General features: G+C 39.8%; 1 protein-coding gene across 1 annotated transcript in view; it reads right to left on the minus strand.

The window, feature by feature from the left end:
- The window catches only part of serpini1 (serpin peptidase inhibitor, clade I (neuroserpin), member 1), a 31796-nt gene extending 19567 nt beyond the window's left edge, over nt 1-12229 (minus strand). The window contains exon 1 of the mRNA XM_084717326.1: nt 12125-12229. The gene's annotated coding sequence lies outside the window, so the exon portion shown is untranslated. The remainder of the gene's footprint in view (nt 1-12124) is intronic.
- Nucleotides 12230-16547: the final 4318 nt, after the last annotated feature.

Below are 16547 nucleotides of genomic sequence, written 5' to 3' on the forward strand. Positions count from 1 at the left end.
TGACAATTTGATTAATTCCATGCAATTAAACTCACTGGCCTTTAAAAGCAGCCTCTAATCTCTCGGTGTAATCCTAATTCTCAGACAGAATAGATCGTCAGTTGACATTTCGACAATTAAAATGTGACGTCACCCAAATCCACAGCACGTACGTTAATCCGTACTGCCATTTAAACCCAACACCTTGAGACAGCATGCTTCGGAGGCCAGTGGAATTTATTAAACATGCACTCTTAGAAATAAGGGTTACAAAGGATTCTTCTTCAAGAGCCGAGATTCTACACAAAACCATTTGCTTCTGAAGAACCTTTTTTTGATTAAAGGGTTTGTCAAGGGTTCTTTGTAAGACAACAGGCTCCATTAAGAATGTTTTTTATACGATGAACCATTTTGGAAGAAAGAGCTCTTCAATATTGTTGAAAACCTTCAGGAGTTCTAGATAAAAAACCCTTGGAATATAAAAAGGTTCTTGGTAGAACCTCCTAGGTATATTCTAAATAAAACCCTTAGAATATAACAGGGTTTTCAGTAAAACCCCTAGGTATGTTCTAGATAAAACCCTTGGCATATATAAAGGTTCTTGGTAGAACCCCTGGGTGCTACCAAGAACCCACCTGGGGGTTCTTGTTAGCACACTTAAAAGGTGGAAAAGTTCTGGATAGAACCTCTCATGGGGGTTCTGGGTGAAATCTTTCACAGGTGGGTCTAGGTGTAACCCTTTATTTTAGTTCAACGTGGAAGAAGAAAGGGATAAAAGTAGAACCTTCATAAAAGGTTCTACCTTTATAAAAGGTTGTACCAGGAACCAAAAAGTGTTCTCCCTATGGGGACAAGCTGAAGAACCCTCTATGGTTCTCGTTAGCATCTTTATTTCTACGAGTGTGGACATCCTTATTCATGATTCAAATCCACAGGTACACACACACACACACACACACACACACACTCTTTGAAGTACACATTTCCACATACACTTCCAAGCCAAGGTTACCAAGGCAACTGCAAAGTGATGGACATTTTTCGTTTTGCGATGCTGACAGAGAGAATTTTTACCCTTAAAAGATATCTTCCTCCTTCAATGTAGGCAGATAAACTCTCTTTCCTTTTTTCACACACTACTCAGCGTTTTCTGTCTCACGTAACCCTGCTCTCCTCACTAGAACTCTTCACGCCAGCTCCAGTTCTGTCAGTCAGTGCACTCCCTGACATCGTCTGGTAAAAAAACACACACACACTCCCCTGACACACATGCGGTGCACTGACTGCACTCAGTAATTTTGCAAAAACAAGGCAAGCTCCTGCTCTTCTTCTTCTTCTACTTCTTTCCCCTGGATCTGATCGCTGTGGTGCTGCAGCAAAAGTCCTTCCAACAGCGTCTGTCTCTTATGCACACTTCTCTGCTTCAGCTCAAATCACAGCACGCTGGCTCGCTTAGGCTCTAAGTACACGTCCAAACTTCTGAAGCTCACGGGCGCTTTGACGAATTCTGTGAAAGTGCTAACATCCCATTTCATCAAGGCCTCTCCCTCTGGGAATAAACTGCAGAGAATGATGTCTATGATTATCTCTGGCCCTGAAAAACCTTGAATTTCTGCAATAGACGCTCTGTTAAAAATGGCAGGGCAATCTGGCACGGTTTCACCATGAATGTGTCTAACTTATAAAGGGCTTTGCAGCACAGAATCTGATTATCATTCATGAGTTTCAAGTTTTCCTTGGAGGCGCCATAGTGGGTGCATATTGTTCTGGTCTTGAGCGGAATAAAAATGCAACATAATCACACTAAAAATGATTAAACCTACATGAAACCTTACAGCATTCTTTTCAAATCACTTATGTCTCTGTGAGTGCAGAGTTGACACCCGTCTCTCACCTACAGCTCAGCTGCTGATGTGGAGACTCCCAAGGCAGAGCAGAAAATTTACACAGCGAGGCTGCAATAAAGCCTTGAACTCCAACACAGTCTGGGAGAAAAGAAGCACTAAAGCCGGACCGCGGGTGCGGACTTCCATTACTGGGCCCAATGAAGTGGATTCAATTCATCAATCAACTGTCTGTTCTGTTCATGTCCCTTACTTGCACCTAATATCGCAACCAGACAACAGCAGATAAATGGTTAAGTGGCTGGTACTTGGCTTGGGTGGTATAAAGGTATTTTAAAATATATATTTGCAATATACTTACTACAATAAATCATAAAATGACCATGATATGTCATCAGAGATAAAGAAAACATGCTAAGTGAAATTTCTATTCTAGTCTGTAGCTTGCGTTATTTTTGCCTGTTTAATGCTTATTAGAGTTTAAATTAATGTTCACCAAATGAGTGTCTGTTTATGTGTTATAGGAAATCATTAATGGGCTTTTAGAAGGAGTAGATGTTTGCAACATTTAATTTGAGCAACATGTTCATGGAGTCTGGCAGGCAGTAAGACAGACAGTCACTAAACTTAAAGCCCAGAGTGTGTATTTTCAGAACAGCGGGCTTTTGTTTTCAGGAAAACAGGCTTAGCTTTAAATTTACAGACAACTGACAGTTGTAATCAGCTGATCAACTTACACTGCAGGACTTGTTGTCACTTGATATTGTTAAATTACAACGTTGCACTCGTCTTGCACTCCTGCGTTGTTCCTGCAGCCTGCCTGAGCTTCCTTGAATCTGGGGAGGAGGGCATGGATATATTGAGGTGATGTATGGTAGTGCACAGTACACCAGAGGTCAGCCACTCTACTGGTGGAAAATACAGCACAGCTGAGCCGGGAAGCACGGTAGCTGGGAAATAAAATTACAGGACTAAAGTAAAATGCCTAAATTTTGGGTTTAGCCGAGATGATGAAGATAAGCCAGCAAACACTGCAGACTGGTCAGAGTAGTATAGTGTAGTGAGTGTGTAACTTCAGTAAGTGTGAGAGAGACTGAGTGGAAGACAAATTATTATACCTGCTATCGTGGCAAACAATGACGGTGAACAGGCACTGAGTGGAGGAAAAGGTGGGCAGTTAACTTGTCCGTCTGGCAGTAAATGTACAGTGTCAGTCTGTGTTTGATAGTGAATAAAGGCTGCAGCTTCTAAAGAAAAAAGCACAACTCCTGAGTGTGTGTTGTTTCCCAATTGTGGGGGGGGGGGGGGGGGGGGGGTGGGTAGCATTGCTATGACGATCGGCTCCGCCTATGTAGATGAAATCAAGTTGAGCTGTTTTATACCCTCATTAAATGTCAGGAAGTATGAAAGAGTAGATACCACCCCAGCCTAGCTAATACCTTGTCTCATGTAGAAGCAAATGTAGTATATTGTATGACGCTTTTGTTAGCGCTTGAGCCCAAATATTCATACAGCAACTATCTGATGTGACGTCATGTAATGTGATCAAACAAAGAGGTACAATAACATCTGCTTTAGCCTCTTAACATTGGCTCCCTGTTTGTTTTAGAACTGACTTCAGTATATTATGGATCACCATTAAAGCTCTCCACAGCCTGGCTCCAGATTATATTTGAGACCTTTTAACCTTGATTGAACCTTTGCGTAGATTGAAATCGGGCAGTGGTCTTCTGTCCCTTCCTGAGTCCAGAAAACTAAAGGGGACAGAGCTTTTGCCACCAGTGTCCCGAAGCTCTGCAATGACCTGCCCGAGGAAATAAGGCTGGCTAAGTCAGTGTCTTCTTTTAAGGTTCTTCTAAAAACATATTTTTTATCGGAAGCCATTTCCTGATTTTATCTGAGCTGCCTCTTTATTTTACTGTTGTTTTAAATTTCTTGCTATTATTTATTCTTGCCCTTCGTGTATTTTATTGGTATTTTATTTCATTTTCTCTTTGTGAAGCATCTTGTAACTTTGACTTTAATGAGTGCTATATAAATTTAGTTTATATCATTATTATGCGTGTGTGATTTACATGCACACAGGATTGAACCCTACTCTGTAGTTGCAAATTGTGGTGGGTAAGACTATTCATCCATTTAGTCAGAATTTTACTTCTCATCTACTAATAATTATTATTTGGTCTGATAGAAAATCCACCACTGTGCCCTTTTAACAGTAGGTTAACTTCCTTCAGTATGATTTTGTCGAGGTTGCAACATTTTACATTCACTGTGCATGTTAATTATTTAAACAAAATCCTCTGCAGTTTAACATCTTCAGAAGCAGCACACAACTGCTCCACCAAAGCAACAGGTATTTCTATTTTAAATGTATAAAAAGGAACGTCTCAGTGAATTACAATGAATTACTTTTTCAAGTAAACTGTACATCTTAGAACAAAAGTCAACACCAGTTTCATCATCAAATAAGTCTGAAGATCAAAACAACAGTTAACTGGGTCATCTTTGTACCTGCAGACCCAAGGCGACATTTTAATACTAGCGTCTGTAGTTCTTCTGTGCTAATCTGAGAAGTAAAGTTTTATTTTGCTGATAGTGTAGTATTGATAAGGTTCTCTTGGTGTCTAATTATAGTAAAAGCAACGTTACCAGGGGCGTTTCCAGACTTAATTGAGTGGGGTGGCCCAAGTGGTGCTCATGCAGGGGTGGCATGAAGGATGTCTGCACACACACATTAATGTACCATTTTTCGTATCTACTGTGATCACTAACACTATAGTGTCTTAGTTTTTTACGTTCCTGTGTTTAAAATTTTTATTTAAAAGATGAATAATCTTACCAATCACAAACACAACTCAGTGACACCATAAAAATATAATATACAGTAGGTAGCTATGATGAAAAATAATTATATTTTCCTGATTTATTATCTAAGCAAATAAACCTTATAATAATTAAAAAAAATAATAAAATAAATAAATAGGAAATAAATAGTAAAATACATAAAAATTAAAAGTGGGCTACACACAATAGAAAACAATGCACATGTAAAGATACTCATCAAACAGGTGGTTAAAACTGAGGTCGCACCTCTAAATGGACACATAACCAATCATACTTGAGGATAATGGGATGGCACTTGGGGTGGCCAATCAGATTTCAGGGGTCTGAGTGTGAGTGTTACAGTGAGCACTGGTGCAGGAACCTGAAACTGAATCAATTAAATGGAACTCAGCCATGATTAATGTGATTATTTACACTTGTGCTTTTCCTACTGTGACATGTCAAAACGTTGGCTGTGAAGAAAGACTAAAGCTGTGACCAGCTGTTAACAGCGCAGTTTTTACATTGGTACAGGATGTGCTAAAGAATGAAAATGTGAGGCTAAATAAAGGTAATCAGCTGTTACTGGACATCCCTATACCAGTTACTGGTTGTTAAAACTTAAAAAAAAAACTTTATTACAGCTAACATACAAATTCTTTCAGATTAGTTAAGATCCAAAAATCACAATCTCATCTTATAAAGTAGAAATTGTCTCTCCAATAGCTTTCAGATTGGCTTATTCACAACATTTAATTTATAAAGTGGCCTATTCATTTAATTCAATCTCCTCGTGCATAGGAAATCATAATCAAGTGTGAAATGTGTTAAATATTATTATTTTTCCTGTAATTGAAAAGGCAACATGACATAATACACAGACACCCAGAGCTGAATAATTACAATTCTACAGTACTACTAAAAACTATGTTTTTGTTTTATCTTTTGGGATTGTAGGCACACACACAGCAATGGCACAGTACTTGGGAGTTTGTGGTGAGTTCTGTGGATGTACCAGCACTTCACTGACACCTGTTCGACACTGTCGGAAATAAACAACCTTTGACTTGCAACAATACTTGCTAGCAAAACAGACAGCATGCTTGAGCGGCAGTTATCTTCAGTCAGGTGCATTAACAATGCCATACTGGAGCCATACTGGAGACAGGACTGATCCGATCCAGTATCAGTACTGGGCCCCAGTATTGACATATGCATTCATCGAGTACGGGACTCACAACATTGATACAAATTAAATCTGAATCTCAATTTCACAACCATGCACACTGGCCCATGTGTTTCAGCACACATGGCCAATATCTACGCCATCTCACCTATAGTGTGACAATAAACCAGCACAAAAATGACACTTACTAAAATAAACCACACATGACTAACACATTAACATTTGTAATTTGGAACATAAAATAACAAACTCACAATCTCAGCAATGCATTGAAAGAAATTATGCAAATGAAAGATGTCTCTCAGCCTGTCAGCTGCACATGTGAATGTCACAAGCCAGAATCCTACTGTGCCCTACAATGGTTGGAGGACGCCATCACACGTTACATTACACAAACTACACAAGCTTTCCAAGCTTTCTCATGTAATCTTACCACCACTGCTACTACTACTAATGATAATAATAATAATAGTCATCATTATCATCAACATCAAACACAAAGAAAAAAACACTGGTATCAGTACAGTATCTGTATCAGCAGATATCCAAATGCAGATAGGAAACAGATGGGAATCGGAAAAAGAGAGGATCAGTAAATCTCTATATCAACTATAATTTTACATTCCCATAATTTAGAAATAAGGCTGTCTTATATAAAGTTACCTTTCATTTAAATATTAATTATCTCAGGAACACATGACATTTTTACCTTGACTTTGTATATCAGACCTCCATGCAAAGTGGGGGTGTATGTCCCAGCATGCCTGGTGGAGGCTGCACAGCCATCTGCTACTATCAGAGCCAAGTTCCACAAATACAGATAGTTTGTAAAATGTCCTATTGGCACGCATCTACTTTTTAGTATCAACACAAGATGCCATATTTTTGATGTATGTAATTTAAGACTTAAAATGACTGTGTATACACTCTGAGCCCTGTCATTGCTTCATTGCTTTGTAATTTTCCATGCATGTTCACGCTGCATTGCACACTTATATCCACCAGTCCAATATGGCTGTGATTACCTCTATTCTACTTTTAAATTCTGCCCCTGCAGTTTCTATCCATTCCTGTGGCAAACTAAATTACTTCTCTTCATCCCATCCTCTGCTCAGTGCCTTAGCTCACGAAGGCCCTTGTTAGAAAATGACATAACGTGCTATGGAACCTGCCCGAAGTCCCAGGATGCTCACTGTACACTCCACAGAGGGCAAACAGAGGTTAACAACCCTTTATTAATCCCTGCTAACAGAGACACCCAGCGGGAGACACACAGTGAGACTCAGATAAAGAGGTATAAAGATAGTTTAATAGACTGAGAGAAAAACAGGGAAAAAAGACAGAGGCAGAAACTAACAAAAATGAGGAGATTGGGAAGAAAATTAGCAAAAGAGAGGATGACACAAATAAAGACAGATAGACAGAGACAGGAAGTACACTGAAGAGCTGAATAGAAGCAGCTTCCATGCAGATACCAGCTTTGATTCAGAGCCAATGATATCTAACGACCCCCTGCATAGCATGGCAAGATGGTTGACTGCTCCCCGCACTCTGCCAAGACACACTCAACAGTGTCTCTTTTCTTTCTCTATATCAGAAACACACACACACACACACACACACACACACACACACACACACACACACACACACACTAACAGCTACGACGCTGTGGGAGCGCAGTTAGGAGGTCTGAGCTGTAATTGGATCGGCCTCTATTTGGGGTCAGTGGTAAAAGTGAAAAGACTGGAGGCTTTTTCAAATGGACTAAAGACCAGGGAGACACTAGAGAACAAGAAAGGTCACTATCAACTAGTCCTGTGGGGGAAACGTGTGTGTTGGTGTGTGTGTGTGTCTGTGTGTGTCTGTGTGTGGGTGGGGGTGGGGGGTAACAGGTAAGACAGGCAGACGATGCTGAATGATAAGTGATATCCAGGTGAAGAGGCTGGGATGGAGACGGCAGGGCGATAATAATAAGGATGTCTGAATCGCTCACAAACTTAACTGTGATTCTTTTGCTTGCTTCGGGGGGTGTGAGGTTAGCCGGCAAACAGGTATAAAAATTGAGAGGACATTGAGAGAGACAACGATGGCGACAAATGAGACAATTAGGAGGATAATTCAAATTGATTTGGTATTTGAGCTGCTCACTGCAGCCGCAGAGTTTGAGTGAAGGGAAAATATGGGTATTACCCAATCATTTCAACCATTTCACTGTCCTCCTCCTCCACAGATATCTGTCTCTGTCTCTCTCAACGTCCCTCTTCTACACTCAGCCCATCCCTCAGCACCACCAATCAATCGACAGATCGATTCCAGGCTACACAACGTGTGTGTGTGTGTGTGTGTGTGTGTGTGTGACTGTGAATCAGAGAGTTGATGTGAGCTGGACAGACTGTAAAAGGTTGAAAAGATTGCTGTGAAATGGCGGCACACTTCCCTTAAATCTGTACAGACCCTTTGACAGAAGTTTAAAGGGATAGTTCAGATTATTTGATACAGGGTTGTATGAGCTACTAATCGATAGTGAGTGTATTTCCTACAGTAAACGATAGTTGGTACGCCCCTAGTCTGGAGAAGCAGAGAGGAGCACGGAAGCTAAGCAATGAAATGCTGAGGGTCAACAGCAAAGGGAATTTTATTTCACTTAAAAGAGTATAGCTAAAAAATTTATATAAGTTTAAGTGTATGCTATATTTAGAATATTTTCACTGCTTTAGTTTGCCATCAGGCAACCTTTTCCGACGGAAAGCCATAAACTAAATATTAAACCAACTTCCTGGGTGACATCAGTAATTTTACAGTGCAGAACTTGAGTGTTGCTGTTCTACTGCTGCCTTGATCCGTGTGTGTTACTGCGTGACTTTGGTGAATCCAAGCAAACCTTTTCAAACACCAAAGTCACTCAAAAACACAAACTAACTGACTAGGCCCTCCAGGAAGTTGTGATGTTGCGACTGCAACATGTAATGCAAATTCAATTAATCCCCATGAATTCTACATGACCTTGCAATTGTGTTGAATCACCGCAGCTTTTCCACAGATTTGACATATCACTGCATCACAGTGAACTCAATCTTTAATTATTTACCAAGGTTTTTTTTTTTTTTTGTCACAGGTCCTGAAAAGAACACAAGGTTTGTCATTGTCACTGATATTTATCATTGCTCTGTGAACTTTAATATATTATAATTTTGTGCTCTTTGTTTTGTTTTGAATTTGAGCTCCAAAAAGATTTAGCTTTTTTGTGAAATACTGCAGTTCTTCATTTACAAAGAAAGCATATTTTGTTAAATTTTTTTGTAATCCCTTTTTGGTGAGGTTACTTGGAACGTTCAGAACAGAGAGCGGTTTCATTTTCTGTGGACTAAGTCGCCTTTGATTTTTAATGAATTCTACAAATAAAAAAAAAAAAATTGCAACTTGGCAAGTATATTTGCTCCCACAATTTCTTTGAAAAAAAAAACATCTAAAAACATCACAACATGCCTCACAATTTTTCAGAAAAGCTGCTAACAAAGCCTGCCAAATCCTGGAGGGTAGACCAGCAACGCTGTTCTTTTCTGCCTGGTTACTGATTTCACCCATGGATTTTGGTTGATTTGGAGAGAGCAATATTTGGCTTATATTTGGCAGGTCTCCTTCAGAAAAGGTTAAATACCTTTTGTTGCTGACCCTGTCCATAGCATTACTTGACTTATATGCTGGTGCTCTCTGTATGGTAATACACTGACCATCAATGAGAACAAATCCACATCAAATAATTTCCCTTTAATATCCATAGTTTGCAAAAAAAAAAAAAGTACTGTTTCAAAATGAAAAAATTCAAATATTGAAAGGTAAATCAGTATCTTGGCTAAATTGTTCAGGTAATGTCATCTATATTTTAGAGGTTTCTTTTACTTCCAGTGTTTTTTTCCCAACATGAATGTATATAATTTTAGATCTCAACCATTTACAGTTTAGTGCATTCATTCAAATAATTTTGAATTCATTTCCATTCTTTTGGTTCCCTCTCCGAAACTCCTCTTGACCTCTTTCTCTTTGAATCGCTCTCTCTCGGCTCTCATCCTCCTATCTGGCCAGGTATAAACTAATCCCCTGTGTCTTCGCTGCAGCAGACTGACTGTACAGGGGACAAACCTGCTGCCTTTGTGTGTGTGTGTGTGTGTGTGTGTGTGTGTGTGTGTGAATGCAGGTGGTGTGCCTGCATGTGTGAGTTCATTTGGAAAGTGAAGAGGAAAATGTAGATTAAAAAACTGCTGAAATTCAGTTCATACACCTTTCTTGATGCTTTTAATTACACGCTGTAAATGCATTACATAAAATAAACTGGCCCACCATTTTTTCATTGTGTTGTCATGTGTATGAATTCCATTTGTGAAAGACAATAAGCAGGTTTTCGTGCTGATCACTGCAAGCCCTTTGTCCTACTACTGCATGTTCAGTATATTCAAATTCAGTAACCACAGGCATAAATGTATTTCAGGACAAAGAAAGATTAAATTACTTTTTTTTTTCTCACTTCATACTGCAGCACATAACAGGTTTGATTCTAGCCTGAGAGGATGAATCTGTAGTCAACTACAGCACTTAGCACAAATTTAGTCTTATTATCAAAGCAGAATATGTAACTATGATTATTTTCATTTTCAATCAATCTGTTGATCATTTTCTTCATTAATCAGTTAGTTGTTAGGTGCATAAAATGACAAAAAATGGTGGGAAAGGCCAAGGTGATGTCCTCAAATGTCCCTTGGCTTGTCCACAACCCAAAGATATTCAGTTTTCTGTCATAGAATACTAAAGAAACTAGAAAATATTCACATTTTTGAAGCTAAAATCAGAAAATTTTGATTTTTTTCTTAATAAATGACTTAAAACAATTAATCTATTATCAAAATAGTTGGTGATTAATTTAATAGTCGACAACTGATTGATTAATCGACCAATTATTGAAGCTGTATATGCTGTAACACACACACACACACACACACACACACACACACAGATACGCACAAGGTTATGGTTGGCAGTCACACACACATGCACACGCTGTGCGCAGTGTTAAGACCCAATCAGCTGCTTCTCCCTTCCCCACTCGTTTTGTTTCGCTAGGCTGATTTGAAAGACATTTAATTATTGAAATGCAATTAATGCAGCGCTCAGTGGGAATAGGCAGGACACACACACACACACACACACACTCACACTGACACAATAGGAGGGCAGAGGGAAGGAACAGCAGGCTATATATCAACAGAGATTAACCAGTGATTCACATACATGTGGGATTAATACACTGAGATTATGACTGAAAGGATACAGTATTTTATGAATGTGCAGCCGCTGGAACTATGGGACTAAATGCGGATTTAGGAGGTCATTATCTTAGTTGCAGAGATAAAGAGATCATAGGTGGATTGAGAGAATGAGACAAGGAGGAACACTGAATTGTTTAGTATTGACCATGTTTTTTTTTTTAGCCTTTTCCCTCTAAATGTCACCTCTATGAAATTCTTTACATTTAATCTGAAGTGAAATGTAATCTTTTACATATATAATTGATGTAGAACCACCTGAATCTTAGGGTTCTGTTATGAATTATAACCAAAACCATCAGGAAAAAATACACAAACACATTCACAGACCTGCAAGAAGGAATAACAGGTCGTGTGTGTGTGTATGTGAGTGTGTGTGAGTGTGTGTGTGTGTGTGTGTGTGTGTGTGTGTGTGTGTGTGTGTGTGTGTGTGTGTGAGTGGGGTGGGGATATGGGTAGGACCAGGCTACTACAATCTGCCTCGTTAATTCACACACATGCACTCACTGCGCCTTTGCCTGAATTTCAAGGACAAGAACCACCACACTGCAACGCCTGAGCCCAACGAAAAACAAACAAACAAACAACAAAAACAAGCAGAGCAATCGCATAGACCACCGGCGAAAAATTAATAGCACTGGGTGGTGGACACACGGGTTTAATCAATAAAGGCGTGAAGAAATATGTTTGGCTCCAATGTGCGTCTTCACCCGCCCCCTTATTAAAAGCCTACACATGTTGATTATAGCATCACAATCTCTTTATTCCGCAAACCCCCCATTACAACTACACATTCCTACACCTTCATAAAACATGATTATATTGGAAAACTCCGACATAGGATACTCTTATTTTATCTTGCAAAAGCTGAGCAGATAATGTTGGTTATCCTGTCATGTCATTCAGATGAATGAGTACAGGTTCTGTGACTGAACCAGTTGCAGGTTATTGCATAAAACGGCTCTTACCGATAAACGGTGTTAGGTACGGAGGATGGATGGATAGATGGACGTGTGCGGTCTCTCGCTCTGCTGCTCTCCTCCAGCGCCGCAGATCCCTGCCTGTTCATTTGCCGCAGACTCCGCCCCCTCCACGTCGATTGGTCCAATGAGCGTCGACCAAAGAGTAACGATGTGACGCGAGATAAGTCACTCTCTCCTGTTTCCGTCTTTGTTCACGCAAACAATAGGTACGTTCGAGATGAACTGCGCCTCGCCTGGAGAGCAGACGAGATCAGGCGGCCGCAGCAGGAGGTGTCCCCTGTCCCCTGTCCTCTGTCCTCTGTCCCCTGTCCTCTGGGGGTCTGGGAGCATCCTGCTCCAGAAGAAAAATGTGATTTTAACATGTTAACAAAACATTCTGGTGACTGTTTCAGTTAAAAGAGTTAGTTCCATCTTCTGTTTGTGGTTTCTGCAGACATTACTACCTTTACTTTTACCTTTGTACTTGAAAAAAAGTTTAAAAAAATTAAGTAAAAACAGTAAAAGTAAATCTACAGTAAAAGTAAAGTTACTTTACTGAGTATTTTTACTTTAGCAATTTACCAATTTACCATTGTTTTTAAATAAAGCAAAAGTAATGTAATAGAAACACAGAACATGCAGCACACGCAATATTTCTTATCTGATTACTCGATTAATCGGCAGAATAATCGATAGATTATGCTTTAATTTTACTTGAGATCAAATTGGGCTGTATGGCCCCTGAACCAAAATGAGTTTGACACCCCTGGTGTAGAGGAAGAGACACAAACATCCTGTTAGATCACCTGTAGGTTACCTGTAGTCTGCAGATCATGCTCATAGCTGAAGAAATAAATTGAACAACATCAGTTTCAGTCTCCTTTTTCTTTACAACATTCAGTTATGGCCTGGTTATTCTGAGTACTCAGATGTAATTATAATTTATTTGCCATTTCCCCCGTTTTAATACACTTCACCTTTTGGACTTTGGTCCATGTCAGTGTCTGTCTTTCTGTGGGTGTTTCTGGTCCTCTTGTGGACTGTTTGCAGAAGGATTGGTCCTAATCATATCAACACTAAAAAAAATAATAAAATTAGTATTTTGACTCATTTGACAGAGTGTGTAGATAAACTGAAAGCTTGTCACATGGAAGAATGGAAAGGAACATCTTCAATAAGAATTATAACAACAACGATGATGATGATGATGCTGGTGATGAAGGAGGACTAATGAAATCCAATTAAAAAGACAATAGGGCTCAGAGTAAAAGATAAAAATAAAAAAGCTAAAACAGAAACAAAATAAAACAAGTGTCACATAGCCAGGGCCACGTTCAGCCCCAACAAAACAGAGACGGACGTCTGTCCACAGAGCTACAGAAGGTCTGGCTCCACACAGACACATCCTGCTATGTATGACAGCAACACATCTGCCTACTTTGCTCCTGCGTCCTGCCCCGACCTCCTGCTGGGTCAAAACAACCACCCCTCTAATTTGACTGCTGGTGAAACAAATTCTGAGGCCTTTGTCAGATTAAATACATTCGATAAGAAAACTGTCGCTGTTCAGCTTTTAGGAGCTCAGATCTTCTGTTGTGTCTTTGCAGATCGACGATCAGCATCGTTCCCAGACTTGAGGAGTAATAGATTACATGCAACAGGTAACTGTATTCCATCACATTTACAGATAAAAAAAAGATGTAATCAGATTACAGATACATTTTGTAGAAAATGGGGATTATTAGTAAGATTATAATTTTAAAATAAAGGACAACATACTACCATGCTCAGTGCACACATTCATTATCATTACATCTAGAAAAGAAATGTTTCACTGGGTGGAAATTTCACGTTTTTTGTCTTTAAATCAATCAATCAATCAATAAATAAATTGTAAATGAAGGAACAGCTGGACAAACTAATACACTTAGAGCTGCAATGATTAATCTATAATTAGTAGACTTAAATTAATCTGCATCTATTTTGATAATCGATTAATTGTTTTGAGCCATTTTTTTTAAGAAGAAGTTCGAAATTCTCTGATTTCAGCTTCTTAAATGTGAATATTTTCTGTACGTCTCTCTGACAGTAAACTGAATATCTTTGAGATGTGGACAAAACAAGACATTTGAGGACGTCGTCTTCAGTGTTGATCGATATTTTTCACCATTTTCTGACATTTCTTGGACCAAACAACTAATCCATCAATTTAGAAAATAATTGTTAGCTGTTGGTGAATCTGAATCATCTGATGTAAACTGACAGGCTTGTGCTCGCTGTCTGCAATCTGCATGACACAGCCACATTTCTCTATATAAGGAAATATGTTTGCATAGTAAAGTATCACAGAGGAAGATTGTTTTTTATCTCTCTGATTTACAAACACAAAAGAAGCTTTTGTGTCAAATTACTGATTTTGTTTAGTGCATAACCATGTAACAAGCAGGATACAGGGTTGCCAACTCCTCAGTAAGGAAAGTAGCTATTGGCTGTCCTAAAAGTCACCAGAAATCACTAAATGACTAATTTGCATAATTGGTAGTTTGCATGTAATTGCAATGGAGACTGTAGGAGAGAGGAATAACATCATGGGAGAGACAAAAAGTGAGTAAAAAAAACATCCTAACTATGTTTAGAACTACAAATGAACTTTCTTCTGTTGATTCTTGATTTATACTTTTTCATTTTGTCATTGAAATAGGACATAACTTCTCAAAATAACATCATGGCTTAAATGCTTTATCTAGACCCACATTACATAAATCAAGTTTGTTCTGTATTGTTAAATGTTAGAATATCAGATTTAATTTGTTATGTGGGGTGAAACTGCTAGCTCAATGTCCAGCCCTCCTCTTTTATCCGGGCCTGGGACCGGCAAAGTGACCCAAAAGAGACACTTTGGCAGAGTTACTGTTTGTTTAGTTTTATTAAGTTTGCTTATGCTCTACAACAGTCACAACAAGTAGGGCAGTTGACCCGTCCTCAAGCAGACATGACAGATGTCAGACATGTTTATGACAACAAATGTATGTTTCTGATGGTGTGTGGGGGAACCAGAGCACCTGGAGAAAAACCCACGTAAACACTAGACAAGTGTTTTTTTTTTTTCAAAGCACTGTTTTGAATTCTTCTGGAGCCAGGCCTTGGAAGAATTACCACCACCACTTCCTCTTCTTCTTTTGTTTTTTATGGAGCTGGTTCTTGAGGTCGTCCGTCTGCGATGCCTCTGACTGCTCACCCTCCTGCTCGTTTTCTTGGGGGTCTGCTTGGGGTCCTGTGTGGCCTGAAGGATGGATGACTTGTCCTCTGGCAGCTCTGGACTGTCCAACTGCTCCTTGGTTTTCTTCAGAGCAGCTGAGACCTGGTGATTTTGGTCATCAAGCTGGGCCATGAATGAAGCCTTTGACTTTTTAATTTCCGCTAGCAGGAAGGATTTCTCCTGCCGCTATTGGAGGCGGTCAGTCAGCACCTGATCTTCAGCTTTCTTTAGAGCAACTACAAGCTTGTTGTTCTTCTGTTTGCTGTCATCAAACAAAGCCATGAACGAGTCTCTTGGTTTCTTCATCTCCTCCATCAGTGAGATTTTCTCCCGCTGCCACTGGAGACGGTAGCTCTCAAGCTGATCTTTGGCCTTCTTCACAGCATCTACAAGGCTTTTCTTCTCTTCTTTGTTTGTGCTAAGCTGAACCAGATGTGATGCTTTTGATTTCCTGATCTCCGCCTGCAGTCAGTTTTTTTCCTGCCTCCACTTGAGACGTTCAGTCGTAGCCTTATCTTCAGCCTTCTTAAGCTCAGCCACAAGTTTTTTGTTGCGTTTCTTTCCATCGGGCTGTGCCTCGTACTCCTCCAGAAGCGAAGACTTTTCCAGCTGCCATTGGAGACGGTCACTCTCTACTTGATCTTCAGCCTTCCTGAGTGCAGCCATGAGTTTGATGTTCTCCTGTCTCTCGTGGTTAAGCAGTTCCATATCTGACACTGTTGATTTCAGCGTTTCCAAGATGGTCCGTTTCTCCTCATTCCACTGTCTTCGTTCGCTCAGCAACTGATCCTCAGCCCTCGTCACAGCAGCCACAAGATCGTCGTTCTCCTGTTTCTGCTCGCGAAACTGGGCGCGAAATGATTTCCTGTCGTTCTTCATCTCCTCCAGGAGCGAGGTTTTTTTTCTGCTGCCACTGGAAATAGATGCTCTCCTTCTGACTCTTCAAAGCAGCCATGAGCTTTTTATTCTCATTTTTCTGCTCCTCAATCTGAGCCAGACAGGCAGCCTGGATGGATGCAATCTTCTCCTGGAAGTTGTGGTGCGCAGCTTCTGTCACAGATTTTGCCTGTGTCAAAGCACACACACACACACACACACACACACACACACACACACACACACACACACACACACACACACACACACACACACAATTTAAATCAAAACAGT

The sequence above is a fragment of the Lutjanus erythropterus genome, chromosome 4 (genome assembly GCF_056507025.1).
Source record: "Lutjanus erythropterus isolate fLutEry1 chromosome 4, fLutEry1.hap2, whole genome shotgun sequence".
Classification (NCBI taxonomy): domain Eukaryota; kingdom Metazoa; phylum Chordata; class Actinopteri; order Lutjaniformes; family Lutjanidae; genus Lutjanus; species Lutjanus erythropterus.